Raw genomic sequence first — 18,945 nt, forward strand, 5'->3', positions numbered from 1 at the left:
TTCATGGTAGGATGATGATGATGATTAAAATTTGTATGATGCCCTATACCCTTAGATCTCAGGGCAGTTCACAACATAAATGGGCAGGTCTCATTAGGCTCATCTGGTGGAAGTGCTGGAGAGGGCTGGGACCCTTTAATCAAATAAATGCCTTCCAGTGTACATGGGGCTAACAATCGGAAATCAACTGCTGCTACTATACTGTATAGGGCTCCATCTAAGTTTGTTTTTTGCAAAGAGTTCTGTGGTTTTAGAGCTAAGCTGGAACCTTGTATCCAGTCTAAGCACTGCAGCCAGCATAGACTCTTTCTTGTTTTTGCATCTAGCCTGAAGCTCACCCTGCCTTTCATCAGAGTGGGGTAATAGCAACAAATATTTTTCATTTAGTGTAGGGTGAGGAATATCTATATTTTTGTCCTGAGGACCACATTCACCCATGACCAGCTTTCTAGGGGCTATAAGCCCATGATGGGCGTGGCCCACTGTGAGTGGGGCCACCCACTTTCTTACATGCCCACTAAACCTCTCCATCCAACCCATCACCATGATAGGAATGAAATCACTCCTTCCTCACTTGTGCCTGCATGCTTTTTATTTCAGTGAAGGCACCGCTAGGTTGGGAGATAGCAGGCCACTTGGTAAAATTTGGCAGGCCAATCCAGGCCTTTGGGTTTGCTGTTCTTTGCATCTGATTTAGGGTTTTTACCAGTGCATGGAAATGTGGTAGTAATTTCAGGCAGAGCACTGTGCGGCTTTGATTTTATGCTGGATCTGGTGACATTTTGATGATTTCTGGCCTTATAATAAAGAATACAGTATTGTGATGTAGATTTTTTCAATTTCGTTGTTCTGTATGGGACAATGACAATAAAGATTATCGTATCATATTGATTATTCTAAATTGCTGAAATTGCCATGGCTGTTCCTCTGCTGTTAAGGTGAGGTATTTTCAAAGGAGAAGTAGGAAAATGCAAAGGCATTGTGATGTCTCAGAACTGCTTGCGAGAAGTCTCACAATAATTCCTACAAGTGTATATCTGGGGTAGAGAGCGTGGTCCTATGCAGTGATTCAAAGCTGAACACAATAGTTTTTAACCTTGTAGGCTAGAATAATACTTCTGTATATTTCAGAGAAGATTCCCAAACTGCCCTTTCTAGATGACTCATACGTCCCACTTGTTTTCTGTTCCCAGGAAATCCTTCTCATCATTTGGATTAGTTGCCCTGTCTACCTACAGGAGAATACCATTCCTATTTGTAATAACTTGCTTGAGGCAGGGACAACTTGGAGGGAGAAGTATCTGCTGGTACTGATGAAACCACTTTTTCATCTCCACCCACTGAATTAAGGAAAACTTATCCATGTGGCATTCCATGGAGCATGTATTTAGGTTAATTATTATTTTGCTGGTATGGAGAACAGCTTTAGCAGAGACAATATCCTAAATTAGAAGCCTGATCCTGTAAATGTTACTGTAGACCAGGCTTCCTCAACCTCAGCCTTCCAGATGTTTTTGGCCTACAACTCCCATGATCCCTAGCTAGCAGGACCAGTGGTCAGGGATGCTGGGAAGTGTAGTCTCAAAACATCTGGAGGGCCGAGGTTGAGGAAGCCTGCTGTAGACGTTAAGGACCAAACATCATGTTGCATTGAAGCTCCTGATGTAGGTTTCATTTTTTCCCCTCAGTCCATTTTTGGGGAGAGGAGGTGCAAATCTAATCTTCATGGTGAAGCTGATAATCCCAGAAGCAGTGAAATGTTATGAAAACAAGTTCTGGTCAAGAAAACTTGAGGTTATGGTTTGAGTTGGCCTGAATGTTGGCTTTAAAGACAGAAATGTCTCTTGTCTGCCTAGGCCCTTGCTCGAACACAAGACACAGAAGGCTGGGCAATGCTTTAGTCAAGCTAAGTTCATGTGGAAAGAAGATACAAGGTGTGATGCTCCCTATGGACTGCAGTGACCCATTGTCTGTTTTGGTGTTGATGTAAGCTGCCCCGTGAGGGTTTTGCTCTGAAAAAGGTGGCTTATAAATCTTTGATATTAAATAAAGAAATAGTAAACATTGTTCTTTCTTGAATAAGACGACTGAAAATTTTAAACTCCAAATATTACTATCTACCCTTACGATTTTCTAAATACTGGCAAAGACGAATGGATCCCCCCCTCCCACAATTGCTTGAGAACATGGGGAATGTAGAATGGCATGAGCTTGACATCTCATACCCTTGAGGTGGAGGTGACACGACCTTCCATTTCCTCTATGAAAGAACCAGGTTGGGTGGCTAATAATTATTGTGCAGCCGGATACTGGCTGGTGAGGGTGGGGGAAGTGTCAAGTGAGCCAGGTTTTCTACTTCATTAGTTTGATAAAATGAATGAGCTGGTATGTTGAGGTGAGAGACGTGACTTGTTGGCCAAAACTGGGAGCAAGGTTGGGGCAGAAATTTGATCAGGCCATACAATGGATGCTTTCCAGTTTACCTCGCCAGCTCCTGTAACGGGTAATTTCATGTTTGATTATAAATTCCTCTAAGGTAAAAGAAACATGCACCTCCTGGTAAGCCATTTTAAGCAAAGCCTGCTGTCACCATAGTTACAAATGTCAAAACAGTCGTGCAGAAGTCAAAAGGCAATAAATGCAGCCCCCAATCTGCTAAAGGGGTGAGGGACAACCCTGAGAGATGTGTGACTGTAAACGGAGTGAGGAGGTCACTACAGAGAAGCCTCAATTTTGCCACAGAGGAGAGGATAGTAAGACTCGTTCCTGGACTGTGAGTGGTGCTTCTGTCATAGAAGGTGGCACCTGCTCCTACTACTCCAAAAGGAAAATGTGGCTCATGGAGCAACTGCTTCCTTGCAAACTGTGTGTACGTCTCTGACATTCAGCTGTGTATGAGAATGGTTGCAGGATCCACTGCTTAGTTCAGGCCCTCTCAGAGGTCCAGAGTGCCCTGGACTGGTTCAAGACTCCCTAGCCATAATAAAATTAATTAAAAAAGAATGACACACACAAAGAAAACAAGGCACAATCTAAAATTATTATTGTTATTGTTATCAGTATTATTATAATTATTAAGCAAATGCTTGTTGAGTCTTTTTTTGTGCAACTGTGGCAGTGTGTGTCTTTTATCAAACTGCATCTCTTATTTCCTTAAATTTGCAACTCTAAGCTATGAGGATATTTATGTCGGTTTGTGCTCCTGCATCCAGGACTCATATCTGACACCAATGTTAGCAACATCCTGGTAATTTGACTTTGGTTAGGTCCTTTGCAGCAGGGCCATAGCTACAGGGTTGGGGTTGGGGGTGGGCTAGCCAGATTTTTTGCCACTAGTGAAGCCTCCAGAGCAGTGCCATTGAGGCTCCCAGCCTCTGTATGTGTGTGTGTGTGTGTGTGTGTGTGTGTGTGTGTGTGAACGCAAATGTGTGGGGTGTGGGTGTGTGCCAAACCAGATCTTTGACCTGGGTGAAATAATGCCTAGTTTTGACCTTGCCTTGCTGGAGCAGTAGGGTTCGCAGCACTTCAAACAAAAGCTGTCTACAGTTGGCCGTATGAAACCATTAAGAACTACTTGAAGGGTAGGCGATCCCTTTGATTGTCACATTGCATGTATTCCTGCTTGAACTTGCATAGGCAAACCAGAATGAGTCTTGCCTGTGATACTTATAAGAGGGAGCATGAAAATAGTCTCCTTGCTAACTTTTGAGATGTTCCACAAAAATTAAATGAGACAAAACAATCAAATCAAAGCACCCTTCTACTTGCTTGTATCTTGCCCTGTCTGGAGATTGGCTCTAACAGGGGTGGCCTATATTTATGGCCCTGAGGGCGGTATCTCCACCAGGTTTGTGGGCTGCATGCCAGTGTGCTCAGAAAGTGGATGTGGCCAACCCATCCCTGGCAGGTGCAGGCATATACCACACATATTGCAAACACACCAGGATAAATGCACACATCACATGGGCATACAATATACACAGAGTTAAAACATTGCCCCATCGCCCTGTTTTTTTAGATTGATCATCTGATGAGAGAATAATGGAGTGGTTTTCATTCTCATCGTGGAATGTTTGGATGGTATACCTGCTCTTTACCTGTGACACACTATACCAGGAGCGGTGAAATTATGTCTCTCCAGATGCTATGGACAGCCAAATGGCCTGGCAGGCTGCTTTTTATCCTAGTCCTGGGTCTGGAGCCAAGTGCCGCCATTGGGCACTTGATGCCACACCCAAGGGAACGTCCCAAAGGCCTTGCCGCCATTGGTCAATTTGGTCAGTTTGGCGATAGGGAGATGATCCGGCCTGTCACTGTTCACAAGAGCAGCTCGGGGCCCATCCTCAAAGCTGCCCACCCCACAAGGGTGAACAGACCTCTCATAATCTCATTGGCAATGCTGGCGGGGGCTGATGGGAGTTTTAATCCAACTATATCTAGCAGGTTCCCCACCCTTGCACTGGGCTGTATCCTTTTAATCTATGTGTCTGTTGGGGACCAGTGGGAACTGTGTTTGTTTGTTTTCTAAAAAAGAAAAGAAAAGAAAAGAAAAAGCGCTTAGGCATTGCTCAGCTACCTGAATGCGTTTCAATGTTTCAAACAGTGAGTTATTTGAAAACTGTAGTGATGGCCACCAAATTGGATGTCTTTGAAAGAGGATTAGACAAATTTCAGGGTTGCCATGTTTTATTTTCCCCTCCTCCCTCCCAATCATTTTTCCTTTTATGTCATGTAATTTTTAGATTGTAAACTTGAGGGAAGGAACTCTGTTATCCACTGAGATTTGTAAACAGCTCTGGGAGCCTTATTTGGCTACAGAGCAGCATAAAAATGCTCCAGATAAATAAATACGATTCAGCTGCATGATGAATTACTTTTATCTGATGCTTGGTTTGTCTTGGTGCTTACCCATTGGAACAGTCACTCAAAGCAGGTGTAATGTGGTTCTTTTTCTTAGATAGGTTTCTATTAGTACGGGTGCACAACACTTCCAGTCTTTGCATATCTATTACTTTGCTTTTAACAACAGCGTTTGCCTCAATATCTCTGGAAATGACTTTATCTGCAAAAATTTAGTTTTAAATTCTAAGCACATTCATATCCAGTGCTTGATGTGGTTAACCACTTTTAAAAGATAAGATCCCAACCTCATTTTAATTAGATCCTATTTCTGTGCTTTGTTTGTGTTGTCCTTTTCTTCCCTCTCTTACATGTCTGTGGTGAATTTTTTATTAGGATTTACAGCTTGTTGCGGCTGAAAAGCAGATAGCAAGATATATTCAGCAACTGATATGATGTAATCTTGTCTTATATAAATGGGCTCTTGGCTCACTATCATTCAGCTATGTGAAGCCCTCTTGCTATTACTGCAGGAGGGATAGAATGAGCTGAAGTAAATGGCATGTCTGGATTCCTGCAAAATATTTAGTGTATCTTGAGAGTTACTGTTTAAAACAAACAGATTGTGATGGTAACACATGTTTCTTAATTCCTTGTCCAAATACCATGCAAACAGTAAAGCACTGGTTGGGATTCAACTGTTTGTCCTGCTAGCATAAGCCTGTGGGAGGATTTCCTTCCCTCTCCTTAACCCAAGCCCCCCAGAATTGGGTGGAGGTTGAGGAAAAACCCAGAACAGGGCACAAGAGATGAAGAGCAGGGGGGATTGTTCCATCTGGCAAGCCGAAAAGCTTGCACTGATTGAAAGATTGCCACAGTGCTACGTTGAAGTCCTCCTGCTATAATTTGGCATTCTGCTTTAAGAATAGAATGCATTGAAGCACTGTTGTTGCTTGTATATTTACATACAAGATCATCTTTTCCAATCTCACATTTTTAGGACTTTCCATTTGGCCGTATATCATGTGGGCAGCTGTGGCCCACTGTGATGATCTGTTTTCCATCGTAGGCTTGTTGGAGCAAAAACTACTAAACATCTTGTAGCACCTTAGACCAGGTCAGCTGAAGGATAATACCTCTTGCATCTGATGAAGTACACTTCAGTCTAGTCCACAAAGCTTATGCCATAATAATTATGTTTTGTTGTTTGCACTGTTGTATTCTTGTGGTGCCAGATGCATGCCTAGATTAGCCACATTCTGAAAAACCATGCTGCTGAGATAATTTTTGTTTTTTTTATAACCTTTTAATTGTTTTTGTATATTTTTAATTGCATTATTTCATGACTGGTTTGTTTGCTGCCCTGGGCTCCTTTGGGAGGAAGTGTGGAATATAAATTTAATACACAAATAAGAATTTCACATTAATTGGGGCAGAGTTATGTCTTTGACCCTGCAGTCGTACCTAACAGCAGGGGAAGGATGGTTTTTCAGAAGAAAAGTGATGGGTGGGTTGAGGAGCATGATGAGAATGGAAAGTGGAGATGGCTGGGGGAGAGGAAGAGATGGGTAAAAAAGGGGTTCAGGAGCCCCGACCTATTGTCTGGTTTTCTTTTTTCTTTTTAAATAATATTTATTAAAGTTTCAAAAATTACAGAAAGAAAAAGTAAAAATACCACATTAAACAAAAACAAAACAACACATCACAATATAAAAAAAGAAAAAAACAGAGAAATAAAACCAATTAAACAAAAACAAAAACACAAAGAAAAATGCATCAAATCTCCTCATTACTAATCTTTCATTAGCTTATTTCCTTGACCTCCTCACACCTCCCTTTTTTGTATTCTAGGTCAATTATCCATTTCAGCAAATCCTTTCCCTCTCTTAAAATTTTTGTCCTGTAAATTGTCTTAATATAATGTAACTTTACTTTTCCTCCTTTCACCAATTAACAGTCAGTTATTCCCAAATCCTTTATATCATTCCTGCTAAAATCATATAATATTATTCCAACATCCTTCTAACAGATATTAATTTTACAATGTTTCTGTAAATAGTCTTTAAATTTCCTCCAATCTTCCTCCACCGACTCTTCTCCCTGGTCTCGGATTCTGCCAGTCATTTCTGCCAGTTCCATATAGTCCATCACCTTCATCTGTTGTCTGGTTTTCCACTTGAACTCGCTTATCCAGCCCACTGCTGTTCTGCAGTGACCTGGGTTTGCAGACGTGGCTCAACTGCTGTCACATGTACCTTTTGATAATTCTGCACTCCCCACATGAGTACTGTTATGGCTAACTACTTCTGAAATTACGAGCTCTTTGAAAACTAATTTGCAATGCTCCTTCAAATGCATGCCTGTACATGCATGCATGTGCACGTTGATCTTCAGAGAGCAACACTCAAAAGCTACCAGGCACGCACAAGGCCTTTGACATTCCTGAAATAGCTATCTCTGTATGTATTATATGGTTGCTTCCTGCTGCTGCTGTACTTGTGTGGTCATTTGCTGCCTCTGTTTTCAACATACAGCTCCTGCTGTCCCCTGTGATTCCATGATGTCAGTGAGAGCTGGATGGCACTACATTACGCAAAGGCCATGCCGCCACAAAACAAACAAACAAACAAAAAAACCAGTGTGAAAATATATGCTATGGCAGCCTGGCCCTAGGGCTGGTAAGGATTTTGATGGGCCAAATTCCAAGTTGACAGGAATTTGTATACAAAAATTAAGTGGCTAGTATATAAAGACACAGTTTAGCTGACTGTGCTGTGTATATCTTTACTACTGCATTTTGTGAATAGTTTTACACCCACAGGTATATACCGGTATATATTCCTGCCAGCTGATGGCAACACCTCACGCATCTAATCAACTGGACTCAAGTCCACAAAAAGGAGTCACCTTTTTGGCTTCACCAGAAGGCACCCGTTTGTCAGCTTCTCCTACCTCTTCAGTACTCATTGATTTAATTTAAGAGGCTTTCTGTTATAAGATGTCTGTTTAACTAAGTTGGCCCACCAGTGTTAGGGATCTGGGTGTGGATCTTGATTTATTTTCCACCTGTTTACCTTTTCACGTATCTTTCATCCTTTCAGCTTCCATTTCAATTGTTTTATTCAGTGCTTTTTTCTAAAAAAATGTTTAGGGGTACTCTCATTTTGGCTCAAGAAAATCACCATTTTATAGTTCAAATCAGGAAAAATAAATGCAGTAAATGGACAAAAGTACAAATAACATACATTACCTCATATTACACAGCTGACCATCACAGTAATTTCCACATTGGCATGAGGTTGTGTGCACTAGCATCTTCCCGATTCCTCTGCTTGCTGTTGGTGTTCATCGTCAGATGTTGTCCTTTCAAAAACCATGAATTTACATACACCAATTCCTACTTCACACATTAAACCCTCGCTTCTGTCTGAGACTCAGGAAACACTGTGACAGGAAATGAGGCCGCCATTGGGGGTAGCAACGAAACTGACAATTCACCGTGCTAGAGAAGAAACTAAAAATTTTAAAATCCTCTTCTGTTAGATTCACAAAATGTTTAGGGGTACATGTACCCCTGCGTCCCCCCAGAAAAAAGCACTGGTTTTCTTCCTTTTGTCAACTGTCCTGAAAATAGAACTGAACAACTGCAGTGTTTAGACGTAGTTTATGTCATAATTATGCCAGTCTCTTGTTCTGTTTTGACAGGAAAATAACAAATGTTTATTAAGTATAAACAAAAGTACAGAATGAAGATGGGCAAACTGCCACCTAACAAAACATTATCAGCAATATTCGTTCAGTGCATTTGTTAGTCTTTTAAGTGGTACAGAACTTTGTTGTTTTTGCTAAAACAGACTTGCGTGACTACTCATTTGGAAGCTGACTTTTTGTTTGTGAATCTCATTGTTAGTGTGTTTCTCTGTGTGTTTGGGTTCGTATCCTTTGGCTTCGTGCCAACTCAAGTATGCTCCAGGAGGAAAATCATTCATTTTCATACAGGGGAAATTTGGCATGTAACCAGCATTACCGTGAATGGGCCTTGTCTGTCCAAATCACAACAGAAGAGATTTTAGTACTCAGCATGATGGTGGGTGTGGCAGAGAGTAACAACAGTAGCAACAAGAGGATGAAAGCAAGGATTGCCTCTCAAAATGGCAGCTAGTCAAAGAGCTAGGATCTGACACACAAAGAGCTGGGAAAACCCCTACCAAACAAGCACTGCAGTGCCTGTAAAACCATAATGTCTACCTGAGTTAATTTATCACTCAAGAAAAAGCCGGGTCATATGTTCTCAGTGTAATATGTATTTATTGGGTGTAGAGACAGCCGCATCTTCAAAGTGGTTTTGAGGAAATCCTTTCAGAAATGTTTGTAATATCTGTAATTTGTGTGAATAGGCCTACAGCAAAAATAGCTTAAAGAACACACAACTAAATTTATGTACCAGGATAAATATTTATATGTAAATCTAAGTGTGACTGTGTAAGATGCAGAAAAGACCTCCAGTAGACAGATATGGAAGTTCTTGTGCAGCTTAATTACATATGGTTTGGATCTGATAGCATTTCTGAAGCCTTTGGCTGATGTTGGGGAGCCCTCAGCTCTAAGTTTTGGATTAAGGTGCTTTTTCTTTTTTTTTACATTGAGGGATTCATGTTATAATGGGTGGGAAAGAAAGTGAGAGATGGTGACTGCTGGCCATATATTTTGTAAGTTGACCTGTTTCTTGGGCCAGGACTTTTTGTGTGTGTGGCAGTAAAGAGTACCAGTACCCCCCCTTTTTTGCTGCCTATTTTGTGCTGGCACCTATGACACTTCTGTCAATATATGACTACAAACACATCATTGTTGTTATTATTTTGGTTAAAAACAACCCCACACTGGCCCTGGCTTTGTCATCTGCTGACCAAACAATGGTGTCAGATTGAAAGGAAATCAAGACAGGTGTGGGATCCTGGATCCAGGATTCTCCTTTGCATGGAAGAGCCTTACGCACATACATCTCATTCAGACCGATGCAAAAGCCACAGCTAACAGACTGGTGGCTATAACTAGAAGGTGCAATCTCATACTCCATTCACATGTTTCTGAAGATGTGAGACGGGAGTTGCTGGCGCTACCTGAACCTCAACCTTCTGTGTCCCAGGTGGTGACCCTGATTGATTATTTTGACAGGGATAAATGTCAAGTTTCCTGTTCCGGTAGTCAATAATTCCTTAATCTCAAATGTGGAAATCATCATCTACAGTAGGTCTTTTTATAAGAGAGTTGTTATGGAAAGGCATGAGGCTCAGGTGGATTCAGCCAATGCTTCATGGAAGGTGACAGCTTATCCTGCCACAACAAATGTTATGTCATTCCATCATGATCAACATTTCGTAACGCAACAAATATTCTGCGATTCCGTCATGAGCAATATTTCGTATCTAAGCAAGGGCTTGTATCGGAGTTGTGGGGTTCTGGGAATGACAATAAATTCTGCAAATGCATACGTTCAGTGAAGTATTCTGATTTTTATTAAAGCTCTAACACACTTGTTGCACTGTGACTCATCCTGGTCTCTTGTGCTGCACCGGTTAACCTGTCATGGTACTGTGATCAGTGGCTTAGAGAACCTCCTGGATTTCCCAAATAGGTTTTAACTGAAGTGGCTTTGGCAGCGTATTCATTTCCTGCGGGTGTTCATTTCCTGCAGCACAAAGACCAACTATGTATCTGACATGCAAGGGCAGTTTCTTGAGGCTGCAGTTATAATGGCATTCTAAACACTCGCGCTGAGCAAATAAATCTTTCTCTTTGCCTGAGATGTATGTGGCATGCCACCTATTAATGTGGGTTTCCTGCGTTTTGATCTCCTCAGCATGCAACAGCTCAGACAAAAGCAAATCATCTGATCATGTTTCGTACTATTTCATGCTTATTTCCCTGGTTTCTGTTTTATTTCTTCCAGTCCAGCCATCCATAGCAACCTAACCTCCATAAACACATCTTTGTGTACCTTGATAAGACAGTAACCTTTTGGCTTACAATCACAGGGCACATTCTACAGTAGATCCTCCTTCCCCCGCCTCCCAGAATGGCGGCTCTGCAGGGTTCCTGGGAGAATGCCATGACTGACCGTTTCAGATTCATAGTGTAGATAGTAAGTCCCTTGAAGGATTATCTAAGGACTGGTGTGCACATGCAGCAGCATAAGGTGGTGCGGCTCAGCTTTCTACTTGCAGGACTTAAAAATAAATAAATCAGGATTAGCAGTTCCCAAAATATGAGGCCCAAGCTGCTAGCTGAACTGGTACAGTGGGGGGGGGGGGTGTCTATTGCTTTGTGAGGAACTTTGGTTTAGGAAAGTCACAAAAAGCTGCATAAAAAATGAGAAAAACCACTGAAAAGCCAGTGTAAAGAAGAGCATCGGAGAGAACAAAACCCAACATCCACTAAAAGCCTGGGCCAGGGTGGGGACTGGGAACGAATATAACCTGGCTTCTACAAAATAAAGGTGATGCAGAAATATATATATGTATATATGTCTGGAAAGGAATGTCCTAATCAAGGCATCACTATGGTGGTTTGAGTAATTTTTTTTTTTTTAATTAAAATTTTTATTACATTTTCAGTTTACAGAAAAGAAAAAGAAGAACAAACCAGAAAAAAGAAAGAAAAACAATCCAACTTTCAAAATACATTTTTAGGTTACTAACTGGACTTCCCCACATCTCCCTCACCTTGCGTTCTTTACAATAAATATATCAGCAAATTATTACCTTGTTTCGTATCTTATTTACTTCTAAATTTTACTTCTAAATTTAAAGTACCTTTTGTCAAATATTTATACCTTAAGATAATACATAAAATAACTTTAAATTTCAACTTTTTCTTACTTATAACTTAACTTTCTATTTTCCTAATCTAATTTCAGGAGCTAAAATTTCCAAGTCATGCAGATTCTTAACATTCATACAACTTATAATGTTTTTGTAAATAGTCCTTAAATTTCTTCCAGTCCTCTTCCATTGTCTCTTCTCCCAGATCTCGGATTCTGCCAGTCATTTCAGCCAGTTCCATATAGTCCATCAACTGCGTCTGCCACTCTTCCAGCGTGGGAAGGTCTTGTATCTTCCAATATTTTGCGATGAGTATTCTTGCTGCTATAGTTGCATACATAAAAAAAGTTCTATCCTTCTTTAACACCTTTTGGTCCACAATGCCCAGGAGGAAGGCCTCTGGTTTCTTAGGGAAGGTGTATCTAAACACCTTTTTTAACTCATTATAGATCATTTCCCAGAAGGCCTTCACTTTTGGACAAGTCCACCAGAGATGAAAGAATGTCCCTTCAGCCTCCTTACATTTCCAACATTTATTATCAGACCGATGATATATTTTTGCAAGTTTGACTGGGGTCATGTACCACCTATATATCATTTTCATAATATTTTCCTTTAGGGCATTACATGCCGTGAATTTCATTCCAGTGGTCCATAACCTTTCCCAGTCTTCTAACATAATGTTGTACCCAATATCCTGAGCCCATTTTATCATGGCTGATTTGACTATCTCATCCTGGGTGTTCCATTTAAGCAGCAAGTTATACATTCTCGAAAGCGCCTTGGTCTTAGGTTCTAACAGTTCTGTCTCTAAATTTCGATTTTTCCACCTGGAATCCTATTTTTTTGTCTGACTTAAAAACCTCTTGAATTTGAGCATAATGAAACCAGTCTTGCACCCTATTCTTTAATTTTTCAAAGCTCTGCAGCCTCCAATTATCTCCAATTTTTTCTATTATTTCCCAGTATTTCGGCCATCCGGCCTCCATATTGGGGGTTTTTCGAACCTTGGCCTCCGCTGGTGATAACCACTTCGGGGTCTTACCTTCCAATAAGTCTTTGTATTTTGTCCAGACCATAAATATAGCTTTCCTGACAATATGGTTTTGGTGGTTTGAGTAATTTGATCTTGGTGGTTTCTGATTTGAACTTACCTCATTTGCAGTTCCCACAGTAATATGCAGTCCATTATCCTTATCAGATTTTGCTCTTCTCCAGATTTTGGTGTGCTGTTCTCAGCTTGTAAAAGTGCCAAAATGCATTTAGAAATGCATATTTAGGGATAAAATACATTAAAACATATATTATTTAAATGCAATTTGGGGGGGATATTTTTTTAAAAAAATTGTAATTTTAATGTGGAATTGAGATTGAACAGACTTATGAATGAACACATGTGAAAGTAACATGGACTGGTCTGTCCATCCCTTGGCACTGCTATAGGGAAGGTCCCTATTCCTCAGCACATTACCTACCAGTGAAGGCAGGTTCAAAAGGGTGATATTAAATAATGGACATAGTTACAATATTAATCCATAGCAGAAGACATACAGCAAGAGAAGAAGTCAAGAACCTGCAAGGCAGAAACTCCAGGACATTTTGAGAGTCCATAACAGTTATCTTTTTTGGCATGAATGTGTATGAACCTTGGAGCACTATCGTGAGCTAATCTCCTGTGGTTCCCCACCCCTATACCCCTTTGTGTGTGGTTAACACATTGACTAAGCTTCAGAATGAAAGATGAACCACTAGCTTTGTTACCAAGGTTTTGGCTCTCTGCCACCAGTCAAGGCTAGGCACAATAACCTTCACTTCAATTAAATAAAAGTTAGATGGATAGTCATTACCTTCTCATTCTTCTCTCATCACTGCCACCCTAATCACAGAAGCTCAAAAACTGGAATTATAAAATTGCAGGGCTCGTGGTGATTTGAAGGTCATCCAACTTAAGTGGTGTTGGGTGTGTGCTTTACCCTGGTATGACTCAAACATGCATGACATCCTGTAGGCCCGTGTTCCTCAGACTGGCCACCTCCAGATCACAATTCTAATCATTCCTGACCATGGGAGTTGCAGTCTGGTAGCATCTGGAAGGCACCAGGCCGGGGAAGGTAGTTGCTGGTGAAGATGAAAAATCTCAAGGCCACCAGGTTATCTTACTTATGGTACTCAAGCAATTGGGTAGATGAGCAAGGCCAAACTGCGGCCCATGATAGAACTTGGATGTTTAAGAAAAGTGAAGGGACCTAGAATTGTATATGAGATGTTTCTCGTGAGTTTGTGTCCTGCTGCATTAGAGGTCATAACTGAAGGGAAAAATAGCAAGGATCTGGCCAGAGGAGGAAGGCAAATAGGAGCCCCCACTTGAGGTGGGGAACATGGTGGGGAAGGCAATGGTAGGTCTAGGGAGGGAGAACCTGTAGTGAAGAAACAGTCATGTTGAGTATTATTAGAGAGGCATGCCCCCCAAATTGGCCCTATGGAGGTTGGGAGGGCTCCCAAAACAGTATGCAGTAGGTAGAGTGGTGGGGAGTCATTCCACCTGGCAACCTGAAATGTTTGCACAGATGGAACAACTGGAAGAGCACAGTGTTGAATTCAACCTGGTGTTATTCCTACAATCAAGTCGAATTAGCTTCCAAAAAAAGTTCACAAAATACAGAAAACACGTTAGGAGTTAAAATTACAGTAAAAAAAGTTGAAAGTACAAAAATGTTTCAACTGTTAAAAAATACCCTAGTTAGCTAAAATGAGTCATTGTGTCTCTAAGGATTTTTAGCAATCTCTTGTCAATAATAATAAAAATAATAATAATAATTTATTTGTACCCCGCCCATCTGGCTGGGCTTCCACAGCCACTCTGGGCGGCTTCCAAAAATATATAGTAAAATACTCTAATACATCAAACATTAAAAGCTTCCCTGAACAGGGCTGCCTTCAGATGCCTTCAGAATAGTAACAATTGATTATCGGATTGCTGCAAACACATCCCTTGCTGTGTGCACACAGCAGGATATCTTCATAAAAGATCATTGCACTCCGTGTCTTTCACAGGATTGGCCCACCCATGAGGCAAGTTGAGGCAGCGGGATCCACAGGGGCAGCAGACCCCGATGTACATCTTTATTCACCTGATGAATATCTTCCCTCACCCCTTCTCCCCTGGTAGAGAGTGGGGTGCCATTTTGTGGTTTGCCTCAGGTGCCTAAATGTCTTGGAAAAGCCCTGCTCTTTTATATGAGTTGAGTTTCACATTCATTCCTGTATGGAAAGCTATGAATCACATCATTGCATTTTTTAAATAGTAAATTGTGTGTGCTGTCAGGGCAATGCCCTCGGTGCTCCAGAGTTTTTACCATGGATCTGGACCCTACAGTTCTTTTAGCATGCTACTTCCACCTTAACAAACAAGCAGAAGCCATGCCTTGCATGTCTTTGTGTTGATTTTCTCCTGCCTGTAAATACCAATCCTCTGTGCTTCTCCCTCCCCCCACAAAGAAACATGAATACTGTTTTTGTTGCCTTTTGTAGCTTGATTTCTGTAACTGGATCTTGCTCTCTGGAGTCTCTATTATGCCTGCTGCTAAACTGCTCCTTTGATGGGAGAGGCTTCCAGTTACCAAATTCCCCAAAACCTTCACTGAGATGTGAACATCTATATATATAGGCTTCCCAACTTTATTTTGGAAGGCAGGCTGTTAAAGATGTTACACTGGCTCTGCCTTCTGCTCCTGCAACATTTCTCTACATCCATGGAAAGTTACCAAATACTCTCGTGCTAACAGACAACAGAGAGATGCAGGTAGCTGAGCAAAAGAGGGACCAGGTATAGAGTCCAGCAACAGCAGGCAACAGAAACCTATTGGATTTGAGATGAAAACCATATATGTAAGTAGCAGTAATGTTGAGAACATATTAAAAAAAAATGCTTTGTGGCAGCAAAGGTTGGCACTGCTGTTGAAAGAAGATATAGGGGGAAAGAAGCTTCTCAGTCCAATAAGTTTGGATAGATGATTATGAGCCACCAAGTTAGACTGGGGTGCATAGAAGATGAATGTTTTCATATTTTCAAAGCCGACTCTGAGAATTCATGTCAGAGGCAGTATAATGAAATCAGATTAGCCTGCCCTCTTGCCTTGCCTTTTTAATGCAATGAAGAGATAAACAAGCATGGAGTACTCAACCTGAGTGAATCAGAGAGGGTCCTCTGCTACCTCTTGATTGTTAACAGGTGGCATTGGGCAGGTAAGATCCTTGGAGGGAATTGCTTTCTATTTAAGTGCTTCTAATGTGAACCTCTCAGCACAAGCTTTCCATTTCTAAAATTCCATCACCCTCCTTAACTCGGCTTCTTCATTCTCCGCTCCATCACTAGGTCATGCATCAGTGTGCTCTGTGTGAAAACGACTTCAGTGCCGGCCACCTGCCATATAAACCTGTGCCTATGTTTGCAAATGATCTCTCTCACCTTTTGGAAGTGCATCTTTTACTTGATGAATAATTCATACATATTTGAAATGCAACATTCAGCTCCTTTGCAGATGTTCTGAGCTTGAATTGTAGAACTGTTTTGAGTTTCAAAGGCAGGTTTGTCTCAAAACTAGCTACACGGTTTTACTCAAAACGTTAACATTCTTTGCCTCTCACTGTCTACCAGCTCTTCATATATGCTTTGCAGAATTTTGAGCTGCGTGACAGCCCCGGATATAGTCTGCTGAGCCTGGTTTGATGACCTGACCGCTTTATCTCTATATCTTTATCTCTTTTATTATAAATCCATTTAGTAACAGCCTTTTCATTTTGACGACTTTTAGCATTTGCTAGAAACAACTGTTTTAATGCCATATACTTTTCACATGCATTGGTTACCTATTTGGTAGAACTGAAAACATTTAGGAATTGATAAATATTTATCATCCAGACAGTAAAAGGGCTCATTTGAAGAAGAAACTAATGTTTATTATGATATAATTTCACTCCATTCCATTTATAATTTTCTACCCCCCACCTTCACCACTACATTGCCAATGAGAAATCTCAGCCTCACTGGGCTATTTTTAGGGGATTGCGGCATAGGATTTTGTTCCTAAAGTTTTAATGTGAGATTCTGCAAACCCTTGGGTTACCCTAAGTGTGCTGACACCCTGGTCTTCTTTCTCAGTGGTCTCATTTTGACTGCAATCCTGTTTGGCACCTCTTAGGTGTGTGCCATTGCCATTATAAGAGAACAAAGGAGGCGTTCATGGTGAGTTCCGGCACCTCTTTTTCTAGAAAAATAGAGCAGGGTGTGGGTATTAAGTGGCACCTGTAAAAGTTCCAATTCTGCCTATCAAAGTGGTCAAGTGGACACATATAATGGGGTAAGGCAATCTCATAGGCAAGTTGTTAATGGCTTTATCTACTAATAGCAACACCTTGAACTCAGCCCAGTTGCAAATCGACAGCCAGTTCAGACCTCTGAGTGCATTGCATGGGGTTGCAGTGTGAGTTTGGTGTTTGGAATGCATGGTTCTCTTAGGCTAGGTGGCACTGGTAGCATTCAACAGGCACCACTAGACAAATATGGTTTAGAGTTCTTGGAATTTTCATAAACTTGCAGCAGATGACTGGTTCACAGTTCTCTCTGCTTCTGCCGCTTGCTGTCGTTGTTTCCGGGGGGATTGTAGAAGAATGGGGGTTAAGCACTGTGTGCGTGGCAAGTTTGTGCCACATTTGAGATGAAAGAGGAATGACAGAAAGCAGCAAACCTGGATATAATTTAAATATAAATGAGTGTTTATTCTGCCGTAGTGTTTAGAGGCACAATTATGTCAACAAATAGTGCTGGGTGGTGTGTCATTTTGGGAAACCAGCACAGCTGCAACCCTCTGCAATGTCTATTATTTGACATAATTAAGCCAGCCTCAGCTTAATTAGTTCAGTGTCCCTGGTATTATAAATATTGCATTATTATTATTATTATTCCTCCCCCCCCAAGGCAATTTCTTTTCTAACTTGGAAACTTTCTCTCTCCCTGCTCCTGCCCTCAACAGTTTTCCTAATGCTAGCAGAGAGACTTAGAAATGACTGGAGAACAGTGCTGCAGTCACTGTGCCTCTGGATGGCTGCCACCGTGAGTGAACAAAGCCCAGGATTTCTCAGGGAATGCAGGCACTGATACCTTTATCATTTCTGTTGGACCTATTAACACTAGAATACAGGCGTCTTGTTTTCTGTCAGGTGTGCACAAAGACCGTTTGTTGTTGGAGGGGCTGAGCTAGAAACTTGGCCCGGCTTTGCTAACTTCCAGGGACCAGAAGAAGAAATCTGCCATCTCATTACGGTTGACCCAGTTCCTACCTTTCCTTGTAATAATGTTACAGTAGTGTTTAGAGATTTTATGCAAACATACTCTTAAAGCGCTGTCAAGAGAACTCTGGGTTAAGTGGTGACAGGTGCTATTGCATGTATGGGTGTGCTAGCATGTCCCCTTCCCCCTTCCCCCCTTCCATTCCCTTATTCAGTATGAGCCCATTAATGCAGCTTTTTCAAATAAACTGTTTATATATATGAGAGAGAGAGAGAGAGGAGAGATTCTATTGACTTTTCAGGTTTCTGTCCTGCTCCAGGGAACCAAATGAACGTGACATGTGCTGCCAGAGACATGTAGAACAGCTGATCTGGGTGAACCCTGATGTTGGTGACCAGATCCCATAGCCTCCAACATTTCTCCAATAAAAATAGAGACATCCTATTCAACAACAACAACAACAACAACAAATTTTATTATTTATACCCCACCCATCTGACTGGCTGTCCCAGCTACTCTGGGCAGCTTCCAACATATATAGAAACATAATAAAACATTAAACGTTAAACAGCTCACATAACGCCAACATCTCCATTGAAAATAGGAACATCCCACTATACCCTCCAACATTTCCCCAATGAAATAGGGATGTCCTAAGGAAAAGCAGGGCATTCTGGGATCAAATCAGAAACCCAGACAGCTTCTGTAAATCTGAGACTGTCCCTGGAAAATAGGGACACTTGGAGGATCTGAGATGCTCAGTCCCAGAGTGCCTTCCTCTCTTTGCCGAACATCAGCCATGACAGAGATAGAAATGCTGCAGGTAATAGCCCAATACTGAATTCAACTCTAATACTCCAAGCCAGCTTGCTGACTGCTGAACATTTGACCGAGAGTCTGCCGTGTGGAACACAGACCCAAGGAAAGCAGCTATTAAGGTGTTCTGGAAGTCTGGAAATACAATATAAGAAACCTGGAAATTAAGGGGAAATTGAA

General features: G+C 41.3%; 1 protein-coding gene across 5 annotated transcripts in view; it reads left to right on the plus strand.

Annotated features, from left to right (window-relative positions):
* LYPD6B (LY6/PLAUR domain containing 6B) overlaps positions 1–18,945 on the plus strand; it is a 62,415-nt gene that overhangs the window by 16,358 nt on the left and 27,112 nt on the right. The window contains exon 2 of one of the 5 annotated variants that reach the window (XM_079995043.1): positions 16,822–16,905. The exons of 2 other annotated variants lie outside the window; for them this stretch is intronic. The gene's annotated coding sequence lies outside the window, so the exon portion shown is untranslated. Of the gene's footprint in view, positions 1–3,558; positions 3,582–16,821; positions 16,906–18,945 lie in introns of those variants that run through there. 2 more of the 5 variants (XM_079995044.1, XM_079995046.1) reach the window with 2 other exon arrangements.

The sequence above is a fragment of the Podarcis cretensis genome, assembly GCF_951804945.1.
Source record: "Podarcis cretensis genome assembly, chromosome: 1".
In the NCBI taxonomy this organism is placed as follows: domain Eukaryota; kingdom Metazoa; phylum Chordata; class Lepidosauria; order Squamata; family Lacertidae; genus Podarcis; species Podarcis cretensis.